Raw genomic sequence first — 11,919 nt, forward strand, 5'->3', positions numbered from 1 at the left:
CTGTGAATTGTGCAATTAGGTATCTACTTAAAGATCCATTAAAATGGTAATTATAAGTTTCTGAAATTTTTGTGTGTGTTATATTTTAATCATGAACATATTAATGTGCTACCTTTTAGCTATTGTTAAATTTCACCTTTTAAATGTGTCTAAGTAAAGCTTTTTAGAATGGGCAATTATACTTTATTATCATGTGCTATTTTTCTAATATAAAGATAATGCCACTAATACTTTATGTATGTATATATGTGGATATCTATCTATCTGTATATGCATGCATACACACAGAGAGATTTTGTATGTAATCATTTCATTCAAGAAATAGCTTCCCTGATATGTCTGGATGTAAGCTTCTAAGTGGCATGTAATAAAAAAATAGTAATGATTGTTTTCTACATGAATATTAAGCTGCATTTGACACTTAATGCCACCTATGTTTATCTTAAAGTTTTACGAAGGGCTTCATTTTAACACAGCTCCATGTCAGCAATTTATATTTAAGAGCAGAAGTATATTTGCTAAGTCTTTCATTTTGTGGGTTCATGATTATTTTTAAAAATCCAAAAGTTGAAAATAAAAAAGGTGGCCATTCTATATTGTAGAGCAAAAACTCTGTGCTGCCACTTGAATCTAATTAAATACAATGAAAACCACTTACCTGCTTGTCTGCTAGAGAGTATTATGTCATATAAATTAGAAAGCAAATGGTTACACTGCCCTGAAGTAAAACACTGATTTTCAGTGATGATCCTTATCTTTCTATGAAGAAGTATTGCATCTCCAAATAAGATACTGAAATATTAGAAGAAGAGTAGTAGATGATGATTATTATTTTGGTGATGTTAAACCTATATTTGCAAAAATATGGCCAACTAATGTTATATTGTAAATGATTTCTAAGTTAATAATCTTGTGCCTGTGCATTGAAAGATCCTGTCTTTTATGGAGTAAATTTATCGGTTACTGTGGTACCAGAGATTCTTGCAATATCCAGGCTCTTGAGGGTTAGATTAACAATTGGTTTGAAAGAAGTACCAGCGACGACTTTCCTACTGTCTCTGTTCTTGCATTTCCTTTTTAAGGGCTTTGATTTTGGGATCACATGCTGTAATATTTAAGCTTGATGGGATGGGTTAAGGATAAAGGCTTAAGATGGCTTAACTGGCATTTCTGCTTACATTTTAAAGACTCGGATCAGTGTCATTGGAGGCATCTTTGTGGTCTATCCTGACACAACTGAAAATATTAGAAATGCAGATGGAATTTTGGGACGGGGCCATGCTTTACGTATTAGGTTAATTTATATTTTGGCCAAGTTTCTTGCTTCACACAAAGGTTTCTACGGGCATTGATTTTTTTTTCCCTGTTGACATTAAATGAGAAAGCAAAAATATTTTTTTCCAGAAAGCCAACAGTTTTCGACATAAATGAGTTCAGACTTAATTTTAATGGAAGTGAAACATAGTCAATAGAGGCAAATTAAAACCATATAATTTTGTAATCTTAGTTTAGCTATAATTGCAGCAATAAAACAGTGGAAAGAATAATTGTGGAACATATGTTTGTGAGTGACATTATCTAGGTGACTTCCCCTTTACGGCAATGTGCGGTCCTATTTGTTTCCCCTCCCTATGTATTGGAATGACAAACCTGCAAGCCTGGAGTTAATGCTGATTGCAGCAGCTGCTTACACATGGAGTCTCCATAGCAACGTGAAGGTTGCCATGCAACCATATTCTTTTAGGGACAGTGAAAATGCCCAAAGGCTTACTAAAAATACATGGGGAAAAAAAAATCTGAAATTTTCGTACTACTTTTAGTGGTTATAAAGAACTATGATACAAGTTGAAAGCACAGGTCAAGCAAATAAAAACCCAGCCCTGACCTTTCAAAAATTGCTTGCTGTTGCCTGAAATCTCAAGCTTTATTCACAGAGATGACTTTTGATCGATTGTAAAATTGGTAGCTTATGCTAGGCAGCCCTTGAAGACGGGAAGATTCAGTATGGTGCTATTGGTATTCCTCGTGGGGTTAAAGGTCAGGAGAAAGTCATCAATGCAATATTGATTGGTGGGGCTGAAAAATGCCCATGTTTACACCTTCTCACTGCTTAGGGTTGCGTACGGAACCTTAAGTAGACTCATGCAGCCTCTGAGCGTGCTCTGGAACAAACCATTCCATCAGCAAATGTGACATCACTTCAGTCAGCTCAGCTGTTTCTGCAGCTTTCTATAAATAGCTAGATAAAAAATTGAAGACTACTTGCAGGGCATTTAGCCAACCAATCTGCTTATCCGAATCATTTAAGATAGGTTACGATTCTGGTTTTTAAAATCTTGTTAGTATCCATGTTTTTCACTGTAAATTGTTATTTTAATTGTAGAATCTTTGGGTATACATCTAAATATGCTTATGTATAGGTACCTTTGTTATAACTTGATTCTTTAAAAAGGCAACCCTTTAAAAAAATTAAATAGATATTGGCCAGCATCTAACAGGGTAGACTATAGCCTAATATCCAATCATACATGTTCATACACATATAGATTTCTTATTTATTATTTTAGAAACAAAAATTTAGTGAATAAATAATATATCAGGCAAGATGACCATCTTCAAATTACAATATTGTAAAGTTTTTAAAAATCAGCTGATGTAATAACAAAGAGATGAATACTTGAAAAGCATAAAGAATTTATATACATCTTCTTTAATCGCAATTTCACATTAATCCATCCTATTCTAACATTTTTCTGTGCAATTTTCTCAAAGATAGTTACATGGTTATATTTTTTTAATAAATCAGTTTCTCTACAAATATTCTGAAATAGCAAACTGTTTACATTAGATTAATACTAACACTGCAATATTTTGTGATGGAGGCATTTCTTAATTTTCCATAGATTTTATACCAGTAAAGATGATAGCAGGTTACCTGGGTCATAGTAATAGAGAATTTCTCTACTTTAAAAATCGGCAAAACAGACTTCCTTGAAACTTTGTGGATAGCCTGTTTATAGTGTAGCAAAATACGCGGTTAGCTCACTTAATCTAGAGGACCAAATGGATGCTTTGTTTCCAAGACTTCATCTATCCAGACTGACCTAAAATGTGGATATATATGTATAGACAGACAGAAAGTAGACTAACACTGCCATCAGTTTGAAGCGTCCTTAAGAGCAACAAAGAACACGTATGTAGTAAGAAAATCTCCACCTACATACCAACTCATCTCTTACTGCTCTTAGGGTTTTTGGTTTTTTTTGTTTTTTGTCTTTTTTACCTTGTTACTAGCAGTTTGTGTTTTTAAAATACCTTCATCCCCTCTCTAGGAAAGATTATGGTGGGCAGTGTAAATTTTATCCAAACCTACTCTTTTCTTAAAATAACCATCACAGGTATCCTAGGGCTATTAACGTGCTTATTCTGTTCCATATTTCTCTTTAATTGACAATTCATATAGACTATATAGAAAATGATGTTAATGACCGAGTTGAGAGCTAGATTTGCTTTTTAATAAAGATTTACTTTATTGTGTAAACAAATAATACCTAGAGCCAGACAAAATTAATCTATAGTCTAGTAATTTGAAATGAAAAAAAATTTGAAATATCATTATAAAATTAAATATAGAAAACATTTAATAAATATTAGATTTGACACCAAGTTATCTAAACACAGCGAATACTTCAAAAATTAGAAGTATTTGAATGGACATTATTTAAGCATGTATATGTAAGCTGTGTAGTAAGCAGTATAAACGATCTATAGAGCAGGGTTTTGGTTTATATGCCACAGTGTTGCTGCTTCTTAAACTGCAGATATAAATGGAAATATGATATAGGAGGCAAGCTTCAAAAAGTTAAATTAGTATTGTTACATCCTGTCTCCCCCACTGTAGTATTTAAAAGCATGAGGGAAGAGTGTCCTTGTTTTAAGACTATTTTCTTTCTGATGGCTATTTGCTGTGCATTCAAACTGTACATTTATATTTTATTTAACTCTGGTTTGGTTTTAAATGTGAGTCTTTTCCAGGGAGCAGTTTTGGATTTGCATTCCATAGCCTTGTTTATGTTCTCAAACAAATTTAGGAAAATAGGTGAACTATTTTCACTTGGTTTGATGGACAAGCCTCTTTCAGAATATGTGCAAAAATGTTCTGGCATTTTAAGATTATTATAAAAATTTTTTTGAAAGAGCCATCCTAAAGTAGTGAAATAAGTTTTATTTTATTTGAAAATTGAATAGAATAAAAATGCATAATTCTGGTTATAGCTTTATTTAATTTATCTCAAAATACCCCTGTGTGTTCATGTATGCCTAAATGTAACACCAGAGCCAAAACTGCACTTAATTTTTGAGCATTTGTTCTATGTGCTCTCAAAAGATTTTAAAGTAAGCATTTAGTAGCTTGGAAAGAAAAATTGTTAATAGCAAAAGGATAACTGTTTATTAAAATATAATAAAAATGCATTTTAAAAATAATTATGTGATCCTATTTGAAGTCAGTATATATCAGGGCTTTATCAACACTCTACAAAAAATCAAAATTGAAAAAAAATTTTTAGCTTTTTTTAATGACAGTGAACCATTAAATCTCATGAGTAATGTTGAAAAAAGCTGGATTCTGCATAGATTGCTCTTTACCCAGGATGCACTTCTGTCTGCAAGATTCTGAATAGAGACACACCTGCTAGCTAGCTGATAACACTCTGGGGTCATTTCATTGAAGAAACTGTCAGCCAGGAGGTACTTAAAATAAAGCCACAGACAAAATCATGACCTGCACTGTTGAGTCTAAAAAGGTGTAAAAGCAGGAAGGAAATGTAGATAAATGAACATTCCTTTGTACCATAACAAAACTTTTACATGTAAATTCAACTGAATAGGGAAGAATGGGGAAGAATGTTTCTCTCTACAGTAGAAACAAATTAGATTGTTCAGCTGCACATTTGGCTCTCAGCCAGAGGAGTCGTGTGCCATGCTTGTTTGCCTACCAGTGCTGCTTAGATTGGCAAATGCCCATGCAGTCTGAAGAGGGCAGGCGGATGACTGGATGCCTGCCAGGAAGTGTGTGGGACTGATGCCACTGCTGGACTCCATAGCCTGGTAGGAATGGGGAGTACAAAGGCATTCAATAATCTGAATGTCCCTTTGCTTCAAGAGAGTGGTGCCAGGCAGCATTTAATGAGAGATTGCTTTGTTACAAAGTCCTCAACATCAAGTGGGCTGGTGAGCTCATTAACCTGACTGCAGCAAATAAAAAAGGCACACTCAGAAGACTCCCATGATAGCCTACTCAATGGTGTAAGAGCCCTTTTGCTTCCTTTATGGTGATCCATTAGCAAGCAGCAGTGTAAACACCATAAAGCAAGCCAGGTTTCTGATTGTTCAACTAAAGTCTGTTTCCCCTTGGGGATTATACCACCAGTTGATATAGGATTTTTCCTTTTAAGGTTTCTATCTACTCTATAATAACCTTCTTTGCAATGAAGGATTTTGGGGGTTGCTCCTAAGAGCATAGCTCCAGTTAAGGAAACATGAAGAGTTCAGGTGTCTGAAAGAAGGTAATGATGTAGGACATACAGAGAAACAAACTACAAAGTGGAGCGATCCCAAGGGAGAATCTTGCCGAGCACTTCTGAAGCCCAAAATGGTGAACACATTACGTTACTTTTCTATGTTCTCTTTATTTTTAGCTTTCATGGGGTTTTACATTTATACCGGAGGTAGGCCACCCCTGCAGTTAGGAGACCGTTAGTTCACTGAGCATCTGTCTCTGAGTGCGGCTCTGGCTCTCTGGGGACTGCATTACTCTGCAAAGGCTCTCCAGCAAGGACTCAGTTCTCCTCCATTTGAAACGTGTTTGGTTGGCTGTGCAAAAATTCAACTTAGAGCATCTAAACAGAATGCTATAGAATAATTTTTTTTTAACTGTCAAACTAGAAAGGAAAGGAAGACCCAAAAGAAAACACAAAATATTTCAACATTACGTCTTTAGAAATCTAAAGGCCATCTGTTACTTTGTTATGTGTCCAATTACTAATCTGGGGATGTCAGACTAGGGGGAGTGTATGACTTTCGGGTATGGAATGGGAAGTAAAAATCCTGTTACTTTCAGGTCACCGGTTCAAATCCAGGGCTAGTTACTCATGAGTGCTGGCCACTGTTTCCTGGCTGATATTTGATGGTTAAGCTAGAATGAGTTAATCGTCTTGGTCTTGTTTTCAGTTGACATGTATCTTCGGTAATCAAAATTACTACCTATATTTGCAATATAATCTGGATATAGATGTTATTATTTTTGTTTTTTCCATAATCATTTCAGAAAAAGGATCAAGTCTGTGATGGAATCATGTGTGAGACTGTTCTGGCACTTTGTTAATTAAAAAAAATTGAATATATAAAAAAATTTTAAAAAATAGAATCCATCAATTTGACTTGTGCATATTTTTGAGTGAAAGATGATGCCACGACTAGGGGACTGAATGAAAAATAAAGAAATACTGAAAATATCTTATGTTAATAGCATTGAATCTGTTCATCTGACCATATAAAGCAAAAGCAGCTCTGTACCTTGGTTTCCCAATTTATGTAGAGAATAAATTTTTTAAAAGAAGGTTATTACCTTATATATGAATTCCTGAAAAATTAATTAGTGTTTGACCTATATATCTATATCTATTTCTATAGATAGGATAGATAGATTCATATATATGTTTCTATTCCTATAGATACAAATATAGATATATTCCTATAGATAAATATATAGATATCCATGTATATATTCATATATGCATATCTGTATCTATACATATATCTATATGTATACGTAGATGTATATATAGAGAGAAAGGCCAAGTTAAAAATATGGACGACTTTACTTTGAACTGGTGGTTTGTTCTACTCAAAATGGGAAGCATATAATGAAAAAAGTACCCTTTGTTGGCATATGGGAAATAGATTGTTAAAGGATGGTTAGACCACTAAAATACCAGAAAGACTTAATAAATGTTTTAGAGTTTTTTTTTTTTTCCTGCATGGTGAGTTTTTGGAGAGGAAACACCATCATTTATTTTTGTCTTGTTCATCTTTGTTTTCCTCGTTGTACTTCTCATAGTGCTTTACATAAATAAATTTTAAAATTTCTTTAATTTATTGCATAAAGATTTTGAAGTAGGGAGCTAGAATTGCTTAGAAGAAAAAGCAAAGGTTTTGAAGTAAGGTAGCCTTGGTTATAATTCCAACTTCTCCGTTCACGAGCTGCGTATCCTTGGACAGGTTACTTGACTTCTCTTGGCCCGGTGTTTCTCATGCATAAAGTAGGCAGGAATGCTTGCCTCCTGGAAGGTTAAAGGACCCAATATCTGAAAAGTAACTTGAACACTGCTGGTATAGAGTAGGTGGTATTGTTACTGCTATTTCAGTAATATTGCTATTTTGAGCTTTTATTCTGCATCCTGTGTTTATTGAAAATCTAACATCCCACGCTCATTTTATTAAGCCATGTCCAGCGATCTCCATTTGCTATATTATATTTCCTGCTGCTATCAGCAGTGGCAACAGAGTCATTTAGAATTATAAAAAAATTATGCCCTATTTCTTACAAAAAGTAACCAGGAGACTTGATGCTTATTGATCAACGCTCCCTTGGCAATGGTAAATAACTGAAAAATCTAAGAAAAAGGTATGTCCTCTTTTAAACTCCACAGTATGCCCTATACAGGGAGCTAGATAGCAGTGTCTTCTTACTTTCAAAGCAGTTCAAAAATAGCATTGACTCCTTAGGTATTGTAAACTACGGAAGTGGGCCACCGGTGGATGGATGTTCCACTAGGAGGCAGCACAATGTCGTGAGAAGGTCTAGTACTTTGAGGTCAGAGAAGACCTGGGTTCAAATCAGCCCAGTCACTGACTAGCTGGGTGTGACTTGAACCAGGTCATTTTACCCCCTCAAGCCTCCTTTTTTAAACCCCAGGAGTGGATGTAAGGCTTTCTTTGCAGATTATTGTGAAGATGTGTACAATAACAACGTACACGGCAGGGTGCACGTGAGGCATTAGACGATTGCGGTTTACATGAGAGCTTAGCGCCAGAGCCGCCCATCAAGCCGGTGCTCTGAGCACCGGCAGGGGCGCTAGAGAGCTGCCAGGCGGCTCGGAGCGCGGGCCATGAAATAGCGGCCGAAGCTGTGATTCCGCCAATGGCTGGGAGCGTCAGAGGGCAACAGGTGGGAGTAGTGTGGAGTGGGGAAAAGAAGCAGATATTTCCTCCTGACCTTAAGCTGAGTCAAGGAGAAACTGTAGCGGTTTTGTTGTGCAGTGGAACTTCAGAACGACAGCTTAGGGACAACAGAATAAACCTGGAACTATTTCTCAGGATATGAAGTGATCTCTGCTAAGAACCATCATCTCGTGGTTAGGCTGCTGCCTTAATCTTTCTATGGGCTTCCTTTAATTCATTCTTGCCCTCGTTTAAATCCCTTTTCCATGCTGAAGCTGGATTTTTCCCCCCAAAACATATATTGCCACCTTAATTTCCTTCCCTTGATGTGCTTATCTGAGTCTCCTGACCTGGCTCACACTTCTTTGGTGATATCCGTGGGCAAGGGGAACATTCAAAGGCGAAAATGCCACAGTTAGTAGAGTCGAAGACAGTTAACAAAAAGCCACCACGTGAGTGAATTCCGTTGTCTTTCTAAGTTTGTTTATTTAGTGATAATGAACAAGCTAGTGTTCTGCACAAAAACCAAAGTTCCCAGGATCCCAGGCCCCGTGGATTCATCTGTATTTATCACTGAAGTCGTTCCCTGTTTCATAATCTCACTTGTAGTTCTTTACTCAAAGCCCTTATATCTCCACCTCCTGAATGTGACTCTCACATGATTCCATGTTACTCCGCCTCTGATGATTAGTTACTGCACTTGCATATGTGTTTGCCCATTATAATATTATTGGCTTGAGGAGCAGATCATGTAAAAGAAGTTACCAGGAGGGACGCTGTGCAGTTCTTTTTAGCGGGGATCTTTTCTCAACTTGGAGCTGCCGTTTTTGTGATTGCAAGAATACAGTCTTTTCTTTTTCTAGCTTACCTTACTAATGCCTTCACGTATTTTATGCACCAAAAAAAGAATATTCTCCTAAATGCACTATAAGTTGTTATAGTTCTACTAACATTATACACAAATATTGCCAATCATTAAGGAACCATATGATTGCATCTTTACAAACTATCCATACAAACATATATAAGGTCAATTTAGTGTCCCGATTTGTCATAAGTATGTTATGACAAACATGTTATGCTATTTGTCTCTAAATACATTTTTCAGAAAACAACCTATATGCCTACTGATTCGTGTATAATTCAACCATAAACTATCTGGTGATGGCTCTCCATGCTTTGTGTGCTAGCGGAGTCTCTCAGCCAATGAGAGCTGGTGTGGCAATCTGGGCTGGCCTTGGTCTCTCAGCCAATGAGCATCATTGTACCATACTGCAAATGCTCTCAATTTCAGTCTCTCTTTTTACCATTATTATATATTCCTGTAAGTAATTTTGACTCAGGTTGGATGGCTGCCAGAAAATGTGATGGACCTGTCCATCTCCTCCAAATCAAGCAAAAGGATATATTGGCAAACATAAAAATTAGTTTTTGCAAGTGACTGAAGGAGCTTAATGAAATGGTAGGGAGAGCTGGATAAAGATCACAGGCAGTTAGGGACTAGTGCTCTGGCTTTATAAAGGGTGTCAGTGACAGTAACACAGCGTGGACGTACTGACCAGCCATCACGTAAACGCAGTTGCAAGCACGTATGGCTGGAGACACGCCATGGTTTCAGGAGATTTGAAGAGGATGAGTGGCTCTCTCCCTCTGTCTGTCTAGATGACGCTGAGAGCATATCCGTCTGTAAGGATGATTCAGTTATTGCTGATTCAGTCCTTCTATTTCTAGAAATGCATCTACTATGCTAAATAGGATACCCTTTGTGTGCCAAGTTAGTTCTTAGCCTAATAGGCTTCTCCTCTGGTCCAGGAATAGTTTCTTTTTCAGATCAATACTAACCATTTGCCTTCAGTGGTTCCCCAATCCTCTGACGATGGGCTTGGGGCCATGCATCATTTGTTTCCTGCATATGAATCCAGATTTATCCTCACACTGTGCCCTTTTGAAGGTGCCATTCTTTCTGTCTGTTCCTTCACTGAACCTTCAGACAAGCCAGGTTTCCATGCAATATGCCCCCACACTGTTAACCTTTCCTTCATTTGCTTGCCACAGCTTACAATTCTTTATGGCAGTATGTTGTGATATAATCACACAAGAGCAGGAATTACGTGTGTCCCCTGACTCCCCAGACAGCCCAGCAGCTAACATGGTACCCTTGTCCACTGCAGTGCCCGATTACCACTCGTGTAACGACTGAATGGACTCGAAGTCACTTTCCAGTTTCATTTCCCACCACCCTCCCATTTCCCTACGCTTTTTATTTTCCAGTTATCTTAATGTCAATATGCTATTCCCCAAACACGTCATGTGCTTTCACATTTATCTGCCTACGTTTATCATCTCTCTTCAGTCTGGTATGCATTTTACGCTTATTGAAATTGTGCTCGCAGCTTAAATACCTTGTTCTCAGATATTCATTTCCTAGTCCCCCCAACTAAAAATTTGTTTTTTCTTTCTGAGAACTTCTACAATGTTTAATTCTATCTATGGCTCCCCCTCCCCCCTTTTTTACTTTAACCATACTGCATGCTCTTTGTCTTAGTCACTTTGGCTGCTATAACAAAGAAACAGACTGGGTGGCTTAAACAGCACACAGCTATTTCTCACAGTTCTGGAGGCTGAAAGTCTGAGATCACGGAGCCAGCGCGGGCAGGTTTGGTGGGGACCTTCTTCCTGGTTTACAGCTGGTGCCTTTTTTTCTGTATCTTTATATGACTGAGACCGAGGGCTCTGGCCTCTTTCTCTTCTTATGAGGACACATTTCTCTTTGGGGACTCATGACCTCATATAAACCTAATCACCTCCCAGAGGCCCCCACCCCCTAAAACTATCTGACTGGAGGTTAGGGTTTCTACCTATACGTTTTGGGGGAACACAAACATCTACTCCATAACCCTCTTAGAGGGCCAAAATTTTGCAAATGTTCTTTGTTCCTCCACTGATTTTTCCTGGCACTTAGACACTAACCTTGCACACACATTGTATGTACCTTATAAATGTTTCTTGGTTTTTTAATTGAATTGAGATGTACCAAAAAGTGCATTTTCTAGCTCTTCAGGAAGCTGGTCCCAGGTAGGGAGGGTGCTGAGACACGGCAGCACCTTGAGAGGGTGGTATTGGCAGAGAGGACCACGTGCAGGGTGCCTGGTGAGAGAAGGGAGGTGAGGCGGTGTGGAGGCTGTCTGGAGAGGCTGTGCTTACGAGGCGCAGGGCGACATCTGAGCAGCCTTTGTGGGGGCTTCAGAGGTGGGACAGGTGAGGCACTCGGCTCGTGTGGCTTAGTGCAGATCAGTGCTTTACGTAAATTCTGCTTTCCTCTTCAGGAAAACGTACCACAAAGGTCTATGTTATTCTTCAAATTTCTGGAATTGAATTTGTGGGCTTGGGGATTGGTTGATGATGGCAAGATATGAGTCTCAAGACAGTTTGCTATTTGTAGACTAAGTAATATGAAATGCTGAAAAGAAGAGGTAAAAAGAGGTGAGGAGGCACAGAGAGGCTGGGCAGACACCAGGAGAAAGGTCCCTTTCACCCTTTTTGTTAAGCAATTCATTTTTTGCCCTCATATCCTTTTGTTATTTTATATTTTTACAGTGGTCCCCGAATTATTCAGTCCTTAAAAAACTTACTGTGACATTTGATGCAGTCACTGGCACATTAAAAGGTCATTTATGGTCTATGTGAAATTACACT

General features: G+C 37.6%; 1 long non-coding RNA gene across 1 annotated transcript; it reads right to left on the bottom strand.

Moving 5' to 3' along the window:
- Window positions 1-2,788: 2,788 nt before the first annotated feature.
- LOC116660533 lies at window positions 2,789-11,661 on the bottom strand. The gene is made up of 3 exons (XR_004316121.1): window positions 11,650-11,661; window positions 11,009-11,019; window positions 2,789-3,051 (listed from the first exon to the last, which is right to left on the bottom strand). It is a non-coding gene; the product is annotated as an uncharacterized LOC116660533 (long non-coding RNA).
- Between the last annotated feature and the right edge of the window lie 258 nt (window positions 11,662-11,919).

Source organism: Camelus ferus, chromosome 29 (genome assembly GCF_009834535.1).
Source record: "Camelus ferus isolate YT-003-E chromosome 29, BCGSAC_Cfer_1.0, whole genome shotgun sequence".
Lineage (NCBI taxonomy): Eukaryota > Metazoa > Chordata > Mammalia > Artiodactyla > Camelidae > Camelus > Camelus ferus.